The following is a 24,679-nucleotide window of genomic DNA, read 5'->3' as shown; positions in this document are numbered from 1 at the left end:
ATACTTTTCACAGCTAAGGCTAGGAAATTATTATTAGCTAAGCAAGGGAAAGATACATTTGCAAAAGAAAAATATTTGAATAACTAAAAAGCTTATGTACAAGTAAAATTAATTCATCTAAGATAAGAAAGGAAGTGGTCAAATAGGAAGAAAATCTTCATAGCAAATTTTTCTGACAGGGTTTGATATCCAAAATATAGAAAGAATCAATGTATATATGTATCAATTCCACAGTCAAAATATAAAATCAATAGTTTTCAAAAAAAAGAATAGCAGACCATTATAAATAATAAGAAAGCATGCTCCAAATCCTTGATAATAAGATAAATGCAAATCAAGCATTTCATCTCTCACTGTGAAAATTAATAAGACAAAAGATGACAATAGTCAATTTTAGAGGAAATGTGGCACAATAAGCACACTTTTTTTAGTAGTAGAATCATGAATCATATAACAATTTTGAAAAATAGTTTGGAATTATTAAAACTAAGTGACTGAAATATCCATATATTTTGACCATTATTAGAGCAATACTTCAATTATAATTATGATCCAATCAATAATTTATTACTATGAAGAAAGTTCTACTTAGAGCAAAATATTTATATAGGCACTTTTGTGTATATGTATCTGTGTGTGTGTGTGTGTGTGTGTGTGTGTGTGTGATACATGAAGGTGAATAAGAAAATGAAGTTTTCTTATACTTAAGTTCTCTGGAGCCTCTATGAGGGTGTGCCTTCCTCAGGAATTTACCTTCTCCGCCCCCCCCCCCCCCCCCCACATGGCATAGGTGATTTGGCTGCATTCCAAAGATTACAAGAGCCAGCCACTCCTTGGAGTACAGATAATACTGGGGAGAATTGGTTATTCTCACAGTATTGACTTTATTCAAAGTAAAACCTTCAGGCCCCCTATGGCATTTTCTTGAAGTCTTCAAACTGGTAGACTTGTAGACTTTTCCCATATTTCTGTTAAAGGAACTCAGGAATCCCTCCCAACTAAATTAGCAACTAGCCTTCTTTGTTCTCCACTGATAAATACTCTGAGGCTCCAAGCATTGGTGGGAATCTCAACCATGGAGAATATTTTCTGCCTGGGACTTTTTCTTTCTTTCTTTCTTTCTTTCTTTCTTTCTTTCTTTCTTTCTTTCTTTCTTTCTTTCTTTCTTTCTTTCTTTCTTTCTTTCTTTCTTTCTTTCTTTCTTTCTTTCTTTCTTCCTTCCTTCCTTCCTTCCTTCCTTCCTTCCTTCCTTCCTTCCTTCCTTTCTCTCTCTCTCTCTCTCTCTCTCTCTCTCTCTCTCTCTCTCTCTCTCTCTCTCTTTCTTTCTTTCTTCCTTTCTCTCCCACTCAGGATTCAAAAGGCTGAAAAGAACACGGGATTCCCCCAGCCACTGACTGTTCAGAGTTGGTGCTCCCCCGAATTGGTGATGTTATCTTTATCTTTTTCTTCTACTTTGATCATAGTATTACTAACCCTTTGTCTTTAATGTATTATGTGCTGTATTGGATGTTATTGTAATCAATCTATTCCTTGTGTTGTGTAATTAAAATACTTTCATTCTCACGAGTGTCAGGGAGAGTGTCATTTGCAGGAATGAATCCAAACCTCATTTAAAATCACAATACAGAAGGTAATGGGACATTGCTGTGTAGTAAGAAATGATGAATTTGGTGGAAATGGAGAAGCAGGGAAAAATTTCCATGAACTGATACAGAGAGAAATAAGCAGAGACGAAAATAAAACACAATGACTACAACCACCAAAAGATTAAAAGTGAATATCCCAGAATTATAAAGAATAAACATAACACAAAAGAAGAGATATCCAAATATACCCAAACTATTACTTTTCAGAAGTAGAAAGTTCATTTATGAGTGACATTGCACTTATTTTTCAACATTTTAATCAGACATTCGGATTATTCACCTCTTTTGATATTTTACTTTTGTCTTTAACAATTACGTACATAGAATAAATTTCAGATAGGAAACAGAGGACTATGGGGGTGAAGGGAATATGATAATGTTTTTAAAAGACATTAATAAAAATTTATTCAAGAAATAAATCAACAAAGAAACAAAAAAAATATATATTCCTGATAAAATACTGCTTTGATTTATCAATAGTATCATTTTGTTGGAGATAAAGGGAAAAAAGAAAAGACACTCTTCTGGTCCTTTTTCTGTCAAAAAAAGGAATAAGTTGTTGATGAAGAGAAATTGCAGAGAATCATAGAAGAAAGTAAAATGTCATAGTCAAGAAACAAAATTCTTAGTCAAATGAATACTTCAGACTTAAGGGAGGCAGATTTCAAAAGTTCAGAAAAAAGATAGATTTCATTCCCATCACCTTCATAGGTTCAATGAGATTTTAATTATAGGATGGGCAGAGATTTTAATTCTGTCACTGAAATAGGACAGAAATCAATAGCTCCACTCATGTTTTCAGTCTACTTCAGAGAATTTCTACCTTGACAGCAGAAAAAGAGTTGAAAGGAATTTACTCAGAGTAGTCAAATAGCAGCCTGACTCTGCTCTGGGAGTGACAGCTAAAAAAGAAATAGGAGCTTTCAAAAGGCAGCTTTCACCTCAGCCTTAGGGTATCTGCTGGAGGGCTAGCTGTCTGGTCTTTTTGGTTTAAATCAGAAAAGAATGAAACAGCCCTTGAAGCTATGTGAAGAAGGAAGAGTCTGCCTTGCACAATTAAGTAAGCAAATGAATCTATTGTCTCTTTTTTCCTTTTAGCTTTAATCTGAAGATTAAACTGGGACCAAACCAACCTGCCTTCTAGTACTCCTGTACTGTTCTCCCCAAAATTTTGTCACACAAGCCCTATCAATGGACTTCGTAGTCACTGTCACTTTTTTCCTTGAAAATAATGCCTATATTTAGGAGGAGCAATAAGAAACAACACCTTATTTCACCCTCAGTCACTACTCTGGAACCTTGGGGACTTAAACAAGCATTTTAGTACAAATAACATGCACATACATAAATATATGTATTTATCCTTCAATAAATATAATTTGGATATAATGGATAGCTTTTATATGTTACTTTAAGGTTTTAAAGTAGCTTACATGTTATGATTTTACCAATATCTCTGGGGTAGCTTCTTTTCTCCTACTCACAAAAATAAGGAAGCTTTAAGATAGAAAGTTGTCCCTAATACCTGATTAGTCTCTTCTCTGATGCAACTTTCTCATCATAAAGGGACATAGTCAAAATGATGAGTGCCTAAGATTGCAATTGTCACACTCTGATTGACGATGGATTAGAGAAAAGTCTACTGGATTTCTTCACCCTTAATGAATCTGCATAGATCTCCCCCAAGTCACTCTGCCAGCTCCATGATGACCTACTGGATCAGACACAGTTTCAGATGAAAGACATCCAGAGAAGCTACATGTCACTAAAACCTTATGACAAATCTTTAATGTTTTAGGGCAAAATGATACTCTATTGGTAAATGTTAGAAATGTCCCATTTTGTCCCAAAATGAAGTCTGATTAAGAAAGTGTTGGCATAGGTTGTGGCTACTCGTTGCAGTGGATAGAGCACAGGACCTGAGTTCAAATCTGACCTCAGACACTTAATAACTATCTAGCTGTAAGACCTTAGCTAAGCTGCTTAACCCCATTTGACTTGCAAAAAAAATAATTAACTCTGTTTTTTAGGTTTTTAGAAGATCTGAATGAAGTTATCATGTTGGACATGTTTTCAAGTCTGGCCACATTGGCTGATGGACTCTTCTTGCCAAGAACCAGACTAGCCAAGAATAGGCATTTGATAATAAATTATTTGCCCCAGCAGCCACTCCTATCAAGAAATACTGGAAGGAACATAAAACTAAAAACATTATCATATTCCCATCACTCCCATAGTCTTCTGTCTCCATTCTGAAAGTTATTCTATGTAACATTATTTTTAAAGACAAAAATAAGATAACAAAAGAGGTGAATAATCAGAATGACTGATTAAAACAGTGAAAAATAACTGCAATGTCCTTTCTCAAAGAGGATAGTGACATCAGGGAGAGAGATGATGGCATGATACCCAAGTGAATTGGATTTAAGTGAGGGTTGTACATAGTTCTGAGTCTCACTTTTCTTCCCTGGAGTCACCTGGTTCCAATGGACAGATAAGGATCAGATCAATTAGGGGATGGTCCTGAATGCAGAGGAAGACCTTGGGCTTTTTAAGATAATGTCTGTAACATAACTCAGGTTGATTGAGGCAACACCCATTCAGTGATTAAGGTTAGGTAAAAAAACTGTGAGACAAAAAAATAACCTCAATCTGAGAGGGAGAGAACTTTAGGGTTTCTGGTCAAAACAGCAGGTAAGAAAAAGATGTTCCATGGGAACTAAGGGAAAGAAGAGGAGGTGACTGGAAAGAACATTAGAGTGACTGAAAAGAGGTTGAAGCAATGAAAGATCAATATATCATTGGGGAACATAGACTAGTATTGCAGGCTTAAAAAAAAGCACAATGATATCAGAGCAATAACAGCTACTCGGAGAAGAAAATAGCAGATGGAGTAATAGTAACTAATAACAGGGGTATATTGCTAAGAGTAAAACATTGCTCTGACTCACTGTGTTGCCTACAAATGAATTTTTTTATTCATTTGTCCTCTCCACGGGTGTTCTGAAATATGTTTGCTGTCCATATTGCCTATGATTAGTGGTATGGAAATCTGCAGTTGGAGGCAGAGGTTAATTTTTCTATGCCTCTTTAAAGCTTTGAATGAATGTGTTTTTTATTTGACCTGGTAAAAGAAATATCTGTTGGAACTCATGAGCTATGGTTTTCAGTAAATGCAGGCTGAACTTATACTTACTTTTCTGTGGAGTTCAAATGTACTGAATTAAACCAGAGCTACAAATTTCTGTCAATACTTAATTGAAAATTGAAGCTCTGAACTTTTATAGCACACAGATATTACCTAAAGCAATGTCACACCGAGATATTGTGCCAAAATTGCCCAATGGCTCTCTTTTCTCTTTTTGTTCAAGTGCAAACTTCTATTTGGCTTTTAAAAATGTTCACCATCTGGCCCCAGGCTCAACATACATAATCCTTTTTTATGTGTTCTTTCTTCCATTCAAAATGGCCTGATTTCTTATCTACAAAAACAACATTCCATCTTCTCTATTTTTTTTATTCTTTTCCATACTTTTACTTCATGGAATTCCTAGACTCTTCAGGCAATCTATCTTTATCATCTCATCTCCATAAGTTGCAAGTGACTATCACATATAATTTCTCCCCAATTGATTGTAAGCTACATGAAGACAGTTTCTTTTTTCCACTTTCTATCTCCAGCACTAGAAAAATGACTTGGATATATTAATAAAAATAATAATAATTTGATATATTATTAATAATAATAATTTTGCCAAATTGAATTACTGAAATAAGACTTTGAATATTTTATCAGAACTCTTTTCCTTTCTTCCCTCACAAACCCATAAAATTTGGGGTAAAAAATAAACTATCTGTTCCATGGGAAATCCCCATTCCAATTAATCTAATAACAGAAAACTGAGATAGCTCAATAGAATCAGTCAAAAATGTAAACTAAATGTGAACAAGACATTAATTAATTTGGTGGTAAAAATGTAATTCAATTATTGGATAAAGGAAGATGATATGACAGAAAAAGAATCTTTTAATTGAACAAATCATAATGCAAAGCCTATATATAAAACAGTAAGTCATTTTGTAAACTTTTAATTCATCAGCAGGATACTCTACCAGTGAAAGAGGGGCAAGGAAGAGCTTCTCCCTCACTTTATTCCCCTTCCTCAAAAAGGGAGATCAAGAAGTCTATCATCAATATCATTGCTCACTGCTACTACTTCTGTTTAGGGATTGTAATAGGTGATTAGTTTTCATTTCTATATCAGTTAGGAGGAAATGAGGAAAAGAGCCTAGATCTTAGAAATAAACACAGCTAGGAATGAAGAAAACTATAAGGTAAACTGATATATGACAGGAAGGATGGCGGAAGTCATAAAGAAAAGAATCTGTTCTTACTGATGAGAAGTTACTTATAATAGGAAAGCAAGAAACCATAAAGTTAGAAAATTGGGTGAATGAATGAATAAACTGGTGCCAGTCTAAGTGTCAGATTCAGATATCTGTTTTATACATCTTAAGGACCTAGTCACCAAATTGTGGGGAAGGGGAGGTTTGATAAGGAATGGGGCCTCCTGTGGGGAGGAAATAAGACACTTAGGATAGGTCTTTCACCTCTATAATACTCAGCCAATTGGGAACATGGAAAGAACTTGTGTTTCTAAACAAGGGATAAAAGACTATGCTTTTGGGGGGTCACCCAATCTTAAGAACATTACAATAAAGGATCCTCTCTGCTTCACCAATGGTTGTTCTGTGCTCTCGGTAAGGTGCTTGTTTCTGACAAGGGTGACAGCGGCAGTCACTGTTTCCAGAGGGACTGACACAAAGGAAGAACCTCTAGCTCAGATGTATCCAACTCTGTGGGGCCCTCAAAGCCCATTCATGTGACCAGAAGCGTGTCACTGGAAAATGAAGGAAGAGGTGAGCACGTGCGTCAATGCAGCAACATCACAGATTGTTTTAATCCCTAACCAACATGGCTTTTTCATGTAACTAATATTGGCAATTTCAGAGACTGCCAGTTTTTTTTTTAATTTTTTTAGGGGCAGCTAGGTGGCGCAGTGCATAGAACACCGGCCCTGGAGTGAGAAGTGCCTGAGTTCAAATGCGGCCTCAGACACTTACTAATGACCTAGCTGTGTGACCTTGGGCAAGCCACTTAACCTCATTGCCTTGCAAAAAAAAAAAAAAACTAAAAAAAAAATTTAACAAAAGATATGCGTTTAGGAATTAGGGTTTTATTTTAAAGCATTATATGACTCATTATAGTTGCAACAGACAACTTTATTGTGTGCAGTGTTAATAGCTACTTTGTTATAGGATTTTGAGAATAGATTTCAGCATTCTAGAAAACCCCAATTGCATTTCAGTATATTTGCTTCTCCATTCTCACTTGGCACCAACACATTGCTTGAAAACTTGCAGATTGGATTTATAGACTTGTAATCACATATGCAACTTGAAGAAAATTTGTTCAAGTATCTTTTTTTGGACTTTTACAAGTTGTACCTGCTTAAAGAAAAATATCTGGCATCTCACAGACATATCCTGTTCATGATTTCTCTTTTGGGGAGTATATGTATTTGCGAGCAACATTTTTCTCTTTGAAGCATACATAAAGTAAAAACAGAGCAAACATTTCAGACTACAACTTTGAAAATATGCTTCACATCACTACAACCTCTATCAAATTAAATATTGATACATTGGTATTGAAAAAGCAGGCACAGTGTTCACATTAAAAATAGTATGTTCTTATTTTTTGTTTTAAAATTAAATGTTTTATTTTTATACTTTATTACATTTATTATACTTTATTACATTATCATATTTTATTATAATACTCATTGGTAATATGGATTTCAGTATAGTCATAAATAAAAATTAAATTCTATATGCAGTCCTTGACAAGTATTTGTTGTATGATGCAGCTCTTTCTAGAAGGGCTAAAAGTTTGGACACCCATGGCCTAGAAGGATATAGAGAACCATTTATTTTTCTATAGAAATATAGAGAGCCAGTTACACTGAAGACCCCTTGTAGCAAGCTGTACCTAAGGAGAAATTTTATGAGAATATTAGAAAGAGAAAAAAAAGATTCATAATAATTTATTATCATAAAAATATAATAAATTATAATTATATAAAATAATACATTATTATAATAATCAAGAATGAGTTTACCCTTTGGGCATATGCATCTATGTATCCAACAACCCTTATATTTTAAGTTAGAAACAACTCTCACCAAGGATATACCCTCAATTGTTTGGTTTGGTTTGGTTGATGAGGGGGTGCTTTTTATTTTAACTGTTCCTACAATACTGGCTAAATGCAAACAGCATACTAGTGTAGACTTCTAAGTGATGGCACAATTATCATAGCTACTCCTTCAGGGAAACCAGTTGCTAATTTAGTTGATTTCTGAGAACACATGAAAATTCAGTATTTGGGGGGGCTAATTTTTAAGTACTACATTTAATAGCTACTAGTATTCAGTAGTCATGAAAAGTCTAATCTACCTCTTTCATAGCTACCCTTTCCTCTAAATATTGTCCTCTCAAACCTGTCACCTCGTCCTGAAATTGGAAGATCTATGCCATTAGGTAAATTAATTTTCTCCTGTTAATATATTAATACCTCTGGGATGAGTAACATATCGAGTTAGATATTAATAACTTACTGCAAATTAGGTTATCAGTTCTCTGTGAAATCTCGCCACAAAAATGACAAAAAATTTTCAGTAAGTTAAGGGTAAGTGAAGAGAGGTGGGGTGGAGAGAGTCTGGAGCCAATGGACAGATTTAAATAGGACATTATTACTGGGACTGGGAAGAAGAAATAGATGCTAATATCTTGGGTAAAGATAAAGGTTGGGGGAGGGGAGGGAAAGGGGGGAAGTGCTATGATGCTGTGATTTCACAGAAAGTGGCAAGATTTTTTTTATATAACATTAAATGGTTTATGTTAAATTATTTGCATGCTGGGAAGACAAGGAAATAACAGAATTAGAGCATTTCCCCATGCTACCCTACTCCCAAATAAGGGGTAAACAGATTCTAAAAATTAATTCCGAAGGGTCTAAAAGATAAACATGCCTTAATTGTTGTCTTCTTTATTGTTTTCCTTTCCAGAGTCACTTATATATTTATTTCTAGGGAATGTACTTGATTAAAATTTATGAACATTGCACTCAAGTTTTAATATACTTACATGTCTACATTAGACTGCCAGGTTGAATCAAAAATAAATATGTAAACTTTAAACCAGTTATCTAATACTGTGCATATAAGCAGTACCATAGATAAAGATGATGTTAAAACAATAAAAACTATTTTGCCCAGCTGTATGCTAATAAAACTGAAAATATAAATAAAATTGGTGAATAGTTACATGGAAATAGCTTGGATAAAGAAGAAATAGCTTACATACACATTCAAAATGGTGAGATAAATGACATAATATATGGTGGAATTAGGTGGCAGAATAGGACTCTGCTCTGATACTATCTTCTCATCAACTAAAAGAAAACAGAAAGAATATGGTAGGGCTATTTCTGTTGTCTTGAGTTCTAGGAATGGCACCACAGTCTCTGGGCCTGATCAGAAGGCCAAAGTTCAATAAATATGAATAGACATTGAGAGAGAATTTTATAGAATGGAGCTAAGAGAGAAAGAAATCATCATCTTTGGATATTCTAGAAGATGAAGCAGAAATAAAGCCTGCATCACTTAAGTATGCAAACTTCTATTATGATAGAGAAAGGACTAAAGTATTATTCATATCCAACTTCTGCAAGGTCTTAAATGTTTCACCTTACAGCAGATAACCAAATTATCAGGAGCTGTTGATTCTAAGTTTAATGTGGGAAATGTTAATACCATCCTGCTAATGCTTGAACTAACAATCTCATCCCTTTAATAATCAGCTAAAATTCCATTGTCTTCTGTTGTTTGGTCATTTTCAGTCATGTTCATTCTCTTTGCTATTCCTTTTGGGGTTTTCTTGGCAAAGATACTGGAGGGGTTTGCCCTTTCCTTCTCCAGCTCATTTTACAGATGAGAAAACTGAGACAAAACTGAGTTCAATGACTTACCCAAAATTACACTGCTAGTAAATGTCTGAGATCATAATTTGAACCTCAGTCTTCTTTACTTTAGGCCTTGCACTCTATCCATTATACTACCTAACTGTCCCTATAGTAATATATAGCGAAAATTATGCATTCAGTAGTATTCAAACCCTTAAAAATAAGCTATATAAAGAAATGCAGCAATTGCATAACAGTAGAATGAAACCAAACCTAGATACTCTTGCTAAACCTTCAGGAAAAACCATAAGACAAAATAAATTTACATTGAAAAAGGTCCAGGACATTGTAGGCTATTCAAGAAAGAAAGAAAATTGTCTCTGATTCCAAAAGTAAAACTATTTTACAAAAAGAAAAAAGAAAAATATCAATTTTTTCCATATTGGAAAGAAATGTGTTAATGAAACTTCTGAAACTGAAATGACCATAGAAACAAAATTTCTAGAAACTTTTTTAGTAAAATGAAAATAAGTGTGCACAAAAAGGCAATAGTCATTCAAAGCAAAGGGTTCTGTAATTTAAAATCTGTAAATTTAAAATCTGTAATTTAAAACAAAAGAGAAAACTTCAGGATTGACCAACATAAATAATTGTCTTGCGAAAAGATCCACCCTCCAAGTTTCTCCCAGAAAATTGTTTATTTACAAATTTAAGTTATATACTAGTTAGCTTGTAAAAACTAATCTATTTAAACTCATTTCAAGTCAGCAAGGATATAGTCAAACCTAAAACAATGAGACTTACAGAACTGAAAACTTGAGCTTTTAGCAGTCATTTAATAAAAGTTTGAAGTGATTTGGGCAAAAAGTAGCCACATTTTGAGCACGATGAGTTTGCCTTGAGAAGAAAGAATGTCAAAGAAATCCAATACAGAGGGAGTAGTTAGGTGGCAAAGTGGATAGACCACCAGCTCTGGAGTCACAGGAACTGAGTTCAAATGTGACCTCAGACACCTAATAATTACCTAGCTGTGTGACCTTGGGCAAGTCACTTAACCCCATTGCTTTGCTAAAAAAACCAATAACTCCCCCAATAAAAACCAAAACAAACAAAAAGAAATCCAATACAGAAAGAAAATTGTCCCAGTCTTTTATCAACCACAATTTCTTGCAAAAATAAGTGACCAAAAATATATTCCCATCCAATTGCTAGTTTATATTGTCAGATAAGTATTATACTCTATATTTCTCCTAAGGATGAGATAAGAACTAGTCCTGATGAAAAAGGAGAAATATTAGGGAACTATTTGTCTAGCCTTTCCTGTAATATTAAGGAACTATTATCTGTGCTCAATTGGCACTTTCTGTGGGACTCTTTCTTCCCATTGTTCAGTCAAATTCTCTTCTCAAGCGTGAATTCCCTAAGATAACAGAAGGCAACCTCGGTCCTTTCCCTTGCTCCTCACCTGTCTGGCCCACAGCCTACCAAGGTATATGCCTAACTCTAATCACATCCAAAAAGGTCACTCCTTGATCCTTTCCCCTGATGCCTCTCTGCCCAGTGGGTGGGCAAGGGTCCCTATAAAGGTTCTGCCCAACCTTTTCTCTATGTTGCTGAACCCAGTCCCCTATCTTGTGACTGTTCCCTTTTCCCTTTCCCTCTTTTTAACTGTTTTTGATGTTCTTATCCACTCACCTTATAGCTCTTTCTTCTTTGCCGAAAATTGCTCTTCTTAAAAACTCATTTTCTTTGCCTCTCAAGAGAATGCTATGAACTCTTTGCAGAAATCTATGAATTAAAATATATGCCTTTTCTTAATCTGCTGAGTCAGAGAATCTTGTGATTTCTTTACTAATAAATAAACCCATCTATCCTTGAGAGCCCTGAGCCACTCGCAGCTTCACTGATATATAATTGGAAAAAAGGTAACTCCACACTGACTGAGGAATCTTGTCTTTCCACTCATGTCTATATTTTCTCTGCAAATTTTAGTAAGAAAGTATTGCCTGAAATATTAAGGAGATTTTTTCAGGGTCCTGTCAGAGACAGGAGTTGTATGCAGATTTTTCTATTTTCAATAGTGACTACTGACTATGCTATGATAGGGGTAGTAGTGTTTGTCCAAGAAAGACTAGTACCTCTGGTGTGATGGCTGCATTAATGCTGTTTTAACTCCATTCCTCCTAAGGATTTTCTGTCATCTTGTCATAGCCTATTTTAGCAGTAAAGTCATCCAGGATGGTAAGTTTGTCCTCTTTGAGTACTTTGATGATAAAGATCTCCTGGTCTTTATAAAATTTTTCTTTGATGTCATCAGGGCTCATTGTGGTGGGAGCATAGGCACTGATGATAGGGGGTCTGGCATTTTCCCTAAGTGAGAATGTCCATCTGAGTCACCTAACTATCACCTGCAGCTCCAAAAAGCCACAGCCTAGTAACCCACTTTGACAGATGGCTAAACCAGATTGAGAGTAACTAAGAGGGTCTCAAACCTGTCAGTGAGTTAGTAGGGTTTATATCCCAAGTCAATACCTCACCTGGTGAAATGGGAGAATTAGAACAATTTATTCCAACAACTATGGAGGCAGGTGATGTGGAGCACTTAGAGCTTGGTTAAATATCAAAGACAGCAAGGACATCCACAGCATCTCAAACAATCACCAGTTGTCTTGATTCTGTCTTACCATTGGATTGTGATAATTTTGGGAGAGAACAACTTCATACAACTCTGTCTCACTTAAATCCAATTTCCACATGAATCAAAAGATTCATCATTTTACCATTCCTATCTCAAAGTCCTGTGACAGTCAAGTGACAAAGAAGCAGGTGCAGATACACTGGGAACTATAGTCACAACCCTACACATAGGCAGGCCAAACCACAGCACTGTCTCCTCACTGGAATCAGCAGTAGGATTAAGTAGTCTCCTGGATATCTGAGCAGCCTTCTGAGGATCACACTACTCACCTCCTGTTGTGAGGAAGAAGTTAGAAAAGATGCCTTAAAAATTATCTGCTCATCCAACCCAGGTCTGATTATAATGGCAGGTAGAGATACCACCCTATGGTTGAAACACCAAAAAATGAACAAAAATTTGTTCAAAGATGATTCTGCTCACTATTGGTACATGGAATACGAACATACTCATAGACAATACGAGATCCAATAGACCTGAAAGATGAACAACTCTTATTGCATGAGAACTCAGCAGTTATCATATCTAAATAGAAGCCCTGAATGATATAAGGCTGGTAAAAGTAGGTCAATCTAATGAAGTCAGAGTTGGTTACATGTTTTTTCTAGTGTGACCACATTGAAGTGGAGTAGGTTTTGCTATGAAGCTGGGGTAGGTTTTCCAATCAAAACTAATCTAATCAGTAAACTTTAATATCTACCAAAAGGCATGACAGAAGCAATTGCCACTTAGGAGAAAATGCCAGGTCACCATCACCTAGACTCCCACCATGAGGAGCCCTGATGAGGTCAAAGAAAAATTTTATGAAGATCTTATCATCAAAATACTAAAAATTCTGTATGACTAAACTGCTAGAATAGGCTCAGCCTAAATGACGAGGAATCCTGAAAAGGAATGGAGTTAGAAACAGCAATGGATCATTTGCTACTGAAGATGTGGGCATTTCATGACACAAGCACTGTCTTCCATATAAATAAATGCAATAAAACTTCCTGGTTGCACCATTGTGGCAAACATTGGCCTCTAACAAAGTATTTGTTTGTAAGGAGAAAAGACTGACATATGTGAGAGTAACAAAGGCAATGTGTGGTACAGAGTGCTGAATGGAACACAGACTCATTCTCTCTAAGCTAAATTCACAAGTGACAGCCTTAAGGCCAAATGACTATCAGAAGAATTAATGTTAAGAAATGCCCTGAATTCTAGAGGAACTGAGTTCAAATTCAGCCTCAGACACTTAATAATTACCTAGCAGTGTAACCTTGGGCAAGTTACTTAACCCCATTACTTTGCAGAAAAGAAAAGAAAAGAAAAGAAAAGAAAAGAAAAGAAAAGAAAAGAAAAGAAAAGAAAAGAAAAGAAAAGAAAAGAAAAGAAAAGAAAAGAAAAGAAAAGAAAAGAAAAGGAAAAGGAAAGAAAAGAAAAGAAAAGAAAAGAAAAGAAAAGAAAAAGAAAAGAAAAGAAAAGAAAAGAGAAAAGAAAAGAAAAGAGAAAAGAAAAGAAAAGAGTGCTTCTTTGACTAGGAAGACCATCAACAGTGGAGCAGAAAAGGAGAGGGTATCTTTTAGAGATCTGGTGTACTTCAGAACTACATTTGCTCATCTGGGTCAGAACACTCATAAACATCTAGACTGGTTTGATGAAAATGATGGTCAAATACAGAAGCTGCTAAAGGAAAAATGACAACTTCAGGGGTTTGCCACCAGGACAGTTCATCTATCTCTAAATAGGCAGAATTAAATTCCACCAAAAGTAAAGAAAAGGAAAGCTTAGAGTGATGCAAGTTTCCTGACTCAGTAAGAAGGCAGATGAAATTCAGCTTTATGCAGATAGTGCCAATCCAATATGCTTTTATGATGCCCTGAAGGCTATTTATGGGCCAACAATATATGTTGTGTCTCAATTACTCAGTGCTGATAGAGCCACATTGATTAATGATAGGGTCATGAACCTAGAGAGATGAACTGAACACTTTCACAGAGTTCTGAACAGACTGTCATCACTCAATGCAGAAGTCACCGATCATTTCCTCTAAGTTAAGTCAATCCATCTCTAGCTGAAGATCAATTTGAAGAAGAATTTTGAATGTCATTAGGTTCCTTTCATATGAAAATGTACCTGGTGTTGATACTATTCCAGCTGAGGATTAAAAGTGGGGAGTCCATTACTCATACTGAAACTGACTGAAATTTTCCAGGATATATATATATATATATATATATATATATATATATATATATATATACATATATTTATCTATGAGGAGGTTATCTCCCAGGAGATCAAAGATGCCTCTATTGCCTATCTCTGTAAAGGTAATAAAATAGATTGTCTTGTGACAATCATGGGGAATTTCTCTTTTAGTCATTGCTGGAGAGATTCTTTCCAGAGTCCTTTATAACAGGCTGAAACTGGGGGCAGCTAGGTGGCGAGATAAATAGAGCACTGGCCCTGGAGTCAGGAGGACCTGAGTTCAAATCCGGCCTCAGACACTTAATAATTGCCTAGCTGTCTGTCTTGAGCAAGTCACTTAACCCCCTTGCCATAAGTTTAAAAATCAATAAATCAATTAATTAATTAATTAGCTAATAGATTGATACTTCACCTGGAAGATTCTCACCTTCTTGAGAGCCAGTGTAGCTTCAGAAAGAGTCAAGGATCAATTGATATGATGTTTGCCACACAGCAATTCTAGGAAAAACACCAGGAGCAGAACAAAGATCTGTATTCAATATTTGTAGATATGACCAAGACCTTTGATATTGTCAGTTGTGAGGTCTTATGGAAAAATATGTCAAAATTTGGTTGTCCAGAGAAGTTCATCAGTATAATATGTCAGTTCCATGACTTGCCCAGGCTCTGAATAGAAGATGTTCTTGTGATTTTCTGGTAACCAATGGAGTGAAACAAGGCTGAGTCCTTGATGCTGTTTTTAGCATAATGTTTTCAGCCATATTATCAAATGCTTTCACTGTAGATGAACACATACTGGAAACAGATTCTTCAATTTGAAAAGGCCACAAGCCAAGACCAAAGTGGAGGGAGTATCGGTGCATGGTTTTTTGTTTGTTTGTTTGTTTGTTTTGTTTTGTTTTGCTGCAAATGATGGTTCACTCAGTGCTGCCTCTGAAACTGAGAAAGTATAGATCATTGCTCTGCTGCTTCTGCTAATTTTGGGAAAACATCAGCCAGCACCACACTATCCATATTGGAACCACTGGTTATAGCAAATGGGCTTTGAATACTGTGGATAAGCTCTCTTACCTTGGCAGTATCCTTTACAGAAAGATACATATTCATAATGATGCACGCATAGCTAGAGCTGGTTCAGTGTTTGGGAAAGAAAGTGTGGGAGAGAAGAGGTATTGGACCGACTATCAAACTGAAGGTCTACAGAGCTGTTGTGCTGACCTCATTGCTATATACCTGTAAAACCTGAAGAATCTTGCAATGTCATGTCAGGAAACTGAGTTGCTCCCATTTAAATTGCCTTAGGAAGATTTTGAAGATGTCCTGGGAGAAGAAGATTCCAGAGACTGAGGTCTTTACTCCAGACAAACTGCCATGCATTCCAACATTACTACAGAGAGATCAAGTACAAAGGGCTGGCACATTTTTTGAATGCCAAACATATATTTGCCAAAAAGATGATATTTTAGAGCATTCACAATCACTCCCAGTAAGGTCAGCAAAATCCACATGAGGACACTCTGAAGGTCTCTCACAAGAACTTTGGAATTACTTGTGCAGCATGGGAGACACTGGCACAGAACCACCCAACATGGCATACCCTCCTCAGAAAGCTGGGTTCTAAAGGCAAAGTAAAATTCAAGTGGCTAACAGGAAACTTGAGATGCACAAATTTAGAGAAACCATTCCAGATGCTCACATGGACTATTTGTGCCCAGCCTGTGGTGAACATTTCAACATCATATTGTTCAGATCAGCCAGTCAGACACACTGTAACTTGTCTTGAACATAGTAATGCCATTTTGATCTTCTTTGATAACAAATTACAAGAAACAACCAACCAACAGCATGATACCTCTCTGTGTCTATTAATCAAATAAATGTATAGAAAATATATTATAAAAGTATATGATTTTACATAATATAAAGATGGAGGAGCAGTCAGGTGGCATAGTAGATAGAGCCCTAGTCCTGGAATTACCTAGCTATATGATTGGGCAAGCCACTTTAACCCATTGCCTTGCCAAAAAAACCTATAAAAATGAACAAACAAACAAAAAAGCACACACACACACACGCACAAACTATAAAGAAAGTGAAGTTAGAGAATCATGACCTAGAAGCAAATATATCTGTCTTAAAGCCAGAGGACTGTGACCAAGTTCAAACTCTAACATTTTTTATAGTTGTATGATCCTGGGAATGTCACTTAACCACTCTGTGCTTTGATGCCTTTATTTATAACAGGGATCAACAAACTCTCATTGTCAATCATTATCATTGTCAATATTATTAGGGAAATGGGTTTTATTTTTCAAGCTTTTGGCATATCCTAGCATGAGATCATTTGGATATGTAAGTGGTCTATGAATAAAAACTTGAAAGTAAATAAAATGTACAATGTACTTCTATTAGGGATCTTATAAAAACTTAGATCTCATTTGAAATGGTGAGATGTGTTTTAAATGTTGATTTTTCATTCATGCAAATTTCAGTATCAGAAAAATTATTATACATATAAAACATATTTAAGAAAATAAGTAAATAAATACTTCAACTAAAATTTTTTTTTTTAAAAAGTATTGGGTCCCTAGATATAAGTTTGAAATTTTCTCCAATTAAGATTTTAAAAGTCTTTAATAAGACTAGGATAAATTTAAATTTTGAAAGCCTAAGCACAGACCCAATTCCTTTGGGCAGCAGTTAATAATGAAAAAATAGAAAGTGATTCCTTTCTACTATGGGCAGGGTCTGAATTAAGCTGTTGCTCCCTAATTGTTTAGGTTCACACAAAATTGGAATGAAATGAGTGTATCATTTTCCATGTTAACAAAAAACAAAAGTTTTAATTAACCATGGCATAAAAAGGATAATGAGTGCAGGAAAAGAATACTCATCCAGTAGTTGTTCAGTTTTTCAAGCCTTCCCAGGGTTGTTCATGTTGCTAGGTCTAAGTTGGAAGGAGGAGTTCCAGCTCTTTATGCTATGTTTTGTACCCAGGTATCCAGGAAACTACATCAATCAATTGAATGTTAGTTATTCAATTAAATTTTGAGGATCTTTTAAGGAAAAATTATCTTAGCTTGCATAGAGAAGGGGAGGGGATTCGGGATATTATTTTTGATTCCTATGTCCCCTTAAAAACAAAATTGTTTAGGCAATATTTATCTCAAAAGGGTGTGGGAAATGACTTAAAATTATACATTCAAAAAGACTAAACAGTGACCCAGGGATAAAACTGTAATAGGGAGGCAATATCTAAAATTAGATAATGTACAATATAGCCTGCTTGCTTCAAACCCATTTAGAAATTGGTGATCCAGCTTCACAAGTGCATTGGTGGGGTTCTTCTCTTCCACATTACAGAATGAGTAAATGCATTTTGATTCTTTCCCATTTTCTTTCTGATGATAAGAATCTTTTAGCTAGTTGCAGAACTAGAAATGAGTGTGAATACAAAAGATTCAGAAAAGGAATCTCACCTCTTTGTCTGATAGTTTTCAAGGAGGATGAACAGATACAAACTTCTAAATAAGGAAAGGGACTATAATTTTGGCTACCATTCCTCCACAAGGAACTGCCATGTGTCTATGAATGCATTGTACCTCTGTTTCTGGCTTTTCTTCCTTCCCAATCTTTGAAGAATGAGTTTTCTAGGCATTACCCAGGCAATCAATGAAAGTCAGGAGAATCATCAAGGGGAGAGACGAAGGTCCAGTTGAGACAAATTGATCCATCAAAGCTGTTTCACTGACACACAGAGTCCTGAGGCCAGTGACAGAAGTAGATCAAGAAATCATGTGCAGTTGCCTTGAGGAGAAACCTAAACCAGCAAGTACCTCAGTCCAAATGACCACAACATCTAGTGCTCATACAATAACCAGAAGTGAACTTTGCTCACAAAGAGACAAAAAAAGAATTCCAATTCTAAGAAGCAATCCACCTCCACATTTTGTAACAATCATTTTAAGTTTATTATCCAATAATCTGGTAAACATTTATTGAACACCAACCATGTTCCTGTTACTGTGAGAAGTGTAGGAGATACAAAGAACTTAAAATCTAATGGAGGGATACAAAACACAAAAGCAATCAGGAAAGCTGAGTTGGATTTGGGGGCATGAGATGAAGGGGGAGTGATGGGACAAGGAATCCCAGATTTAAAATCAATTGGATCAATGTATGCAAAGTGGAGTGAGCTAAGAATCCTGTTTCGTTCTTCTATAAAAGAGGGGCTTTGGGAAGAATTTGGTACATTGGATTGAAATTAGAAGGATAGGGAATAGTCTGGGAGGGTCGTGTTGTTTCTTCAACTTGAAACAAGTAAAGCAATAAGTGCAGAATTAAGTGAGATGATATTTCAGTTTCTGCCTTCTATAATGGAAGTCATTAGGAAAAGTTTCATATTCTCCCCTGTCCCAGCCCCTCAAGCATGGTGGTGAGTTGGGAAGGGTATTATGCTTCAGTTTCATCTTCGGTTGAAGATGAAAAGTAGAGTGATAAACTCCATTTAATTTTGATTACATTTTCTCCAGAAACTGAATAAGTCTGTGTATTGAGGAGAATATTACTTTTCTGTCCAAATTCAACCTTCTCTGTTAATTGGTTAATTGATTCTGGAAAGCACACTGGAAATGGTTCATGTGCAATAGTATTAGAAACTGACCCCAACACAACGTATCCAGGCTTTCTTTCAAATCCTAAGAGAAATACTTAGTCACTTTTTGGAGTTCTGGTAAGTCATACTGAATGAGAGTTGGGAAGCAGTCATAGAGTCTGAGCTATACAACTATTAAGCATATATCCCCCAGGAGGATCAAGGATAAATGTGTATATGTGAGCACACACATAAAATCAGATATGCACATATACATACACATATAAACTATTTTAGATTTTGTTCTCCCAAACAGCTCTTTCTCTGAAACAGTTTCAGTAATAACATTTTGGTAATAACATTTTCAGCTTGTTTATATAGAAGAAGAAGAAGCCAGAGAGGTGGTGTGCCCCCTACTCTGGTCCAGGCTCTTGAACATTTAAATTATGTAGGATTTAAATCATATAAACCTATTTAACCAATTTGTCAAAAAAGGCAACTTGAAACCAAGGTAGAATAAGATGGATATGAATGAATTAATTAAAATTTATATTCAATAAAATTTGGGCAAAAGTAAAATATAAAACCATAATACAAATTTGGGTGGACCCAAAATAGGAAGTCAGTAGGAAGACCCAAAATAAGAATGTTTTGTATAGAACTGAGGGAAATGAAAATTCCTTATAATCATCTCCAGAATTATTGAATTCAAGGCAACATTTTGGACTCAAATATTCACTAATCATATAAAGCTTTATTTAAACATTTCTAATAAATAAGTTTTCTAAACATTTTAATAAATGTATAGTAATCAATTATATATTTATATGTAAATATTTATGTTTATATGTGTATTTATGCACATATATATATATGTATGTGTATATATATATATATATACTTGGCATATGTCTATCTATATTACTATATATTGAAAAAGAAAATATTTATATAGTATTTTATATTTTACTCCATTCTAAAATTGATTATATTTGTGTAATTACTTAAACCATGTTTCCCTGCCTGAATTAAGTTCAGAAATTAAGTTTTGCTCTGAGTTAAATTTAAAAGTTGTTTCCATATAAATCACTTTAATTGAAAGAAAACTGTTATCTCTGTACCACTAGCGGTCCTTGACAATTAAAAGAGTTCTCTTATCCTTGAAGGATGCAGGAAGATGCCAAGTAATCTGATCTGCTGTCTTTGCAATATCATCAGTCCTTCAAGAAAGTCTGATTTATTATTATTATTATTAGTTATACTAACACCACAAATGAGCTTTCCATAGCAACAATGTGGAAGGAAGAGTTTTTACTAGCCACTGCATTCCATGTAATCATTATTTTTCCATCATCTATGATATTTCAGACTTTGTTATTAATAATACTCTTTTCTATATGAGATCCTTCCTGTTCTTTTTTCTCTTGTACTTCTCAAAATTGTATAAAGGTCAGTAAGCCTCACCACATGGCCTTGTTGCTGGCTGAAAAGTCAAGAGAATTACTTCCTTGGTAATTGTTAGCATTATCAATAAATTGAACATCCTTTGAAATTTGTGTGCTTTATTTTACCTCAATTTCACTTGAAACATTATATTAAATATACAGGCATATAAATTATGAATATATACATGTATTTATGCACAAATTTATGAATCACCATATTTATAATTTCTTTTAATTGTATTTCTATATATCCATATACCATAAGTTATGCATCCATTCTTCACTTGATGAGCATCTATTCTGATTTTAGTTTTTAGCTGGCAGTACTTAGTTTGGGGCACTTAATTGGCAGGCAAGAACTTAAAGCATACTAAGTGATTATCAAGTATTGAATAATTGAGTAAACAACAATATATGAATAGAGTAGAATAATTTTGAACCAACATGAATTCTGAAAATGGTAGGAAGATTTAGATAAACTGAAGCAAAATGAAATGATCAGGACAAAAACAATTTATGTAGTGACAAATATAACTTTAAGAAAAACAAGTTTGGAACCGGCAGTGGGGTGATAGAATCAGTGGCAGCAGTGGCAGTTTCCAGACTTCTCAGCTCACAGATATGAAAGACAACTTAGAAGGTCAGCAGGAAAGGTCTGTCCTACCTGGGTAAGAGTGAAGCAGAGTCCAACACAGGCTGTAGCAGGTCAGACCTGGCCCCTGCAGGCCATCAATGAAGTCATTGAAAAATTAGTGGCAGAAGCTGCTTCCAGAGGTCTCAGCCCATGGACAGTGGGAGTAGGAATGGAAGAGCAGGGAGGAATCCATCAACTGATCAGAGGGATATTGTAGGGGTCTCTTTGCTGGTGAAGAGTCAGGACTCTGTTGCTTTGCCCATGGTCGAATCTGGGGCATGGTCCCTGGGAGAAGAGGAGCAGTAGTGCACTGGAACTTTCTGGAGGGAGATGGAGGGGTGCAAGGTGGGAAGATGTCAGGTATACTCCTCACAGTTCCAGGAGAATGCTTGTGATCCCTCATGGGGTGAGGAGAGGGCAAACCTTCAATAGTGCCACCTTGGAAGAAGTGAAAATGTGTAAGTGCCCAGAAGTATCTCTGAAAACAACCACACAAAGCACTAGGACATTTTGCCCTCTACCCTGGAAGGGGAACCCTACTTTGACAAAGAGTTAAAATCAAGTCAGAGGTTGGAAAAATTATAAAACAAAAGAAAAAATCAGACTCTAGAAAGTTACCATGGTGACCACAAAGATCAAAACACTCAGAAGAAGACGATAACAAGGTCAAAGCTCCTTCATCCAAAGTCTGTAAGAAAAATATGAATTGATCTCAGGCCATGGAAGAGTTCAAAAAAGGATTTTTAAAAATTAAATAAAAGAGGTTATAAATGGTAAGAAAAATGAGAGTGATGAAGAAAATTATGAAAAAATCGATCTTGGTAAAGGAGAAATAAAACAAATATCAAAGAAAATAAACACCTTACAAAACAAGACTAGGTGAAATGGAAAAGGAGGTTCAAAAACTCACAGAGGAAAAATACTCCTTAAAAGTAGAACTCCGGGCACCTAGGTGGCGTAGTGGATAAAGCACCAGCCCTGGAGTCAGGAGTACCTGGGTTCAAATCCGGCCTCAGACACTTAATAATTACCTAGCTGTGTGGCCTTGGGCAAGCTACTTGACCCCATTTGCCTTACAAAAAAAAGTAGAACTGGTGGGGACAGAGCCAAGATGACTGTGTGGAAACAATTCCTGGAACTTCTCCTCCAAAAACCTTCAAATGCTGCAAAATTATGACTCTAACAACATTCTAGAGGGACAGAATCCACAGGACTGAGTGAAACAATTTTTCCAGCCCAAAATCAAATTGGAAGATCTGCAGGAAAGGTCTTTTTATTCAGAGACCATGGTGAGAAAGAGCTGCAGTGCAGCCCAAGTTGCAGTCACATCACACTGGTAAACCAGCTCCAGTCTTCCAGTAACAATGAGAAGGAGTGTCTGGGTCCCTGGGGGAGTTGGGTTCTGGCAGTGGGAGTGGCCCAGGAATCACAGGGGACATCTTGGAGGGTTGACAGAACTCTGTCACCACAGAGTATGGATGGAACCCAGGCTAGCCCAGGCCTCAGGGCAGCCCCAAAATCAGTACCCGCAGAGCCACCTGGCACTTCCAGAGCTCCCAGTCTATAGACAGTAAGGGGGTGGGGAGAGACTACAGAGGTCTCTCCACTTTCCCTGAGGCAAGACTCTTTTGTTTGCCCACACTCAGATCCAGGTCACTGTCTAGGGCCCCTACTATCATAAAGTAACAGGGATCCTCCTCCCAGCTCCAGGGCAGAGGCAGTGATCATCCATAGACTAGAACACATGCAGGAGAGCAGTCAGAGCCTCTCAGAAGACACTGGAGGAATTAGGTTCCTGGGGAAGGGGGTGTTCACAAAAAACCCTAAAGCATTGGAAGTACAGGAAATCAGGTCATAGGCTAAGGAAATGAGAAAACAACAGGAAAAGAAAAGAACCTGACCATAGAAAATTACTTCAGTCCCTTGGAAGACCAAAATACACACTTAGAAGATGACAAAGTGAAAGTTTCCATATCCAAAGTCTCCAGGAAAAATCATAATTGGTCTCAGGTTATGGAAGAGCTCAAAAAAGACTAGGAAAAACAAGTAAGGGAGGTAGAGGAAAAATTGGGAAAAGAAATGAGAGCAATGCAAGAAAATCATGAAAGCCAAGTCAGCAGTTTGGAGAAGGGAGATACAAAAACACTTAAGAAAATAGCATGTTAGGGGCAGCTAGGTGGCATAGTGGATAAAGCACTGGCCCTGAAGTCAGGAGTACCTGTGTTCAAATCCCGTCTCAGACACTTAATAATTACCTAGCTGTGTGGCCTTGGGCAAGCCACTTAAGCCTGTTTGCCTTGCAAAAAAAATGCATGTTAAAAAACAGTTTAGGTAAGATGGAAAAAGCAATACAACAAGTCGATAAGGAGAAGAATGCCTTAAAAAATCAGAATTGACCAGATGGAAAAGGAGATAAGAAGCTACCTGAAGAAAACAACTCCTTCAAATGTAGAATGGAGCTAAAGGAAGCTGATGACTCTTTGAAGAATCAAAAAACAATATAACAAAAGCAAAAGAAGAAAAAAAACTAGAAGAAAATGTGAAATATTTCATTGGAAAAACAACTGACCTGAAAAGCAAATCCACAAGAGAAAATTTACAAATTATTGGGTTACCTGAAAGTCATGACTAGGAAAGTAATCTTGGCTTTCATTTTTCAAGAAATAATCGAGCAAAATTACCCTGTAAGTCTAGAAGAAGAGGGTAAAATAGAAATTAAGGAAACCCACTGATCGCCTGCTGGAAGAGATACCCGACCCTCCCAGAAAACTCCCAGGAATGTTATAGCCAAATTCCAGAACTCCCAAGTCAAAGAGAAAATACTACAAGCAGCTAGAAAGATACGATTCAATTATCATGGAGCTACAGTCAGGATTTACATAGTATCTACATTAAAGGATCATGGAATTTGGAACATGATATTATCGAAGGCAAAAGAGCTTGTATGACAACAAAGAATCAACTTCCCAGCAAAACTAAATATCCTCTTTCCAGGGAAAATATGGACTTTCAATAAAACAGGGGACTTTCCTGTTGAAATAGCCAGAGCTGAACAGAAAGTTTGATCTTCAAGTACAGGTCTCAGGAGAAGCATAGTGATGGAGGATGGGAAGGACTAATTATGAAGGATTTAAAGATGCTGAATTGTGTGTATTCCTGCATGGAAAGAAGATACTGATAACTCATATGAATCCTTTTCATTTAAAAGAGCGGTTAGAAGGAGCATATATAGACACAAGAGGGAACTGAACAAAATTGTACAATATAGAAAAAAGATGGAGTCAATGGATGAAAAAGGAATGTACTGGGAGAAAGGGAAAGGAGATGTAGAAGGGGCTAAGAGATTTCATGTAAAACATCAAGAAAAAGCTTTCGCAGTGGTGCAGAAGGGGGAAGGTGATGGGAAATGAGTGAGTCTTCATTCTCATCAGAAATGAGTCATCTT

The sequence above is a fragment of the Macrotis lagotis genome, chromosome 3, assembly GCF_037893015.1.
Source record: "Macrotis lagotis isolate mMagLag1 chromosome 3, bilby.v1.9.chrom.fasta, whole genome shotgun sequence".
NCBI lineage: Eukaryota > Metazoa > Chordata > Mammalia > Peramelemorphia > Peramelidae > Macrotis > Macrotis lagotis.
The sequence above is the reverse complement of the archived record's forward strand: the minus strand, read 5'-3'. Positions refer to the sequence as shown.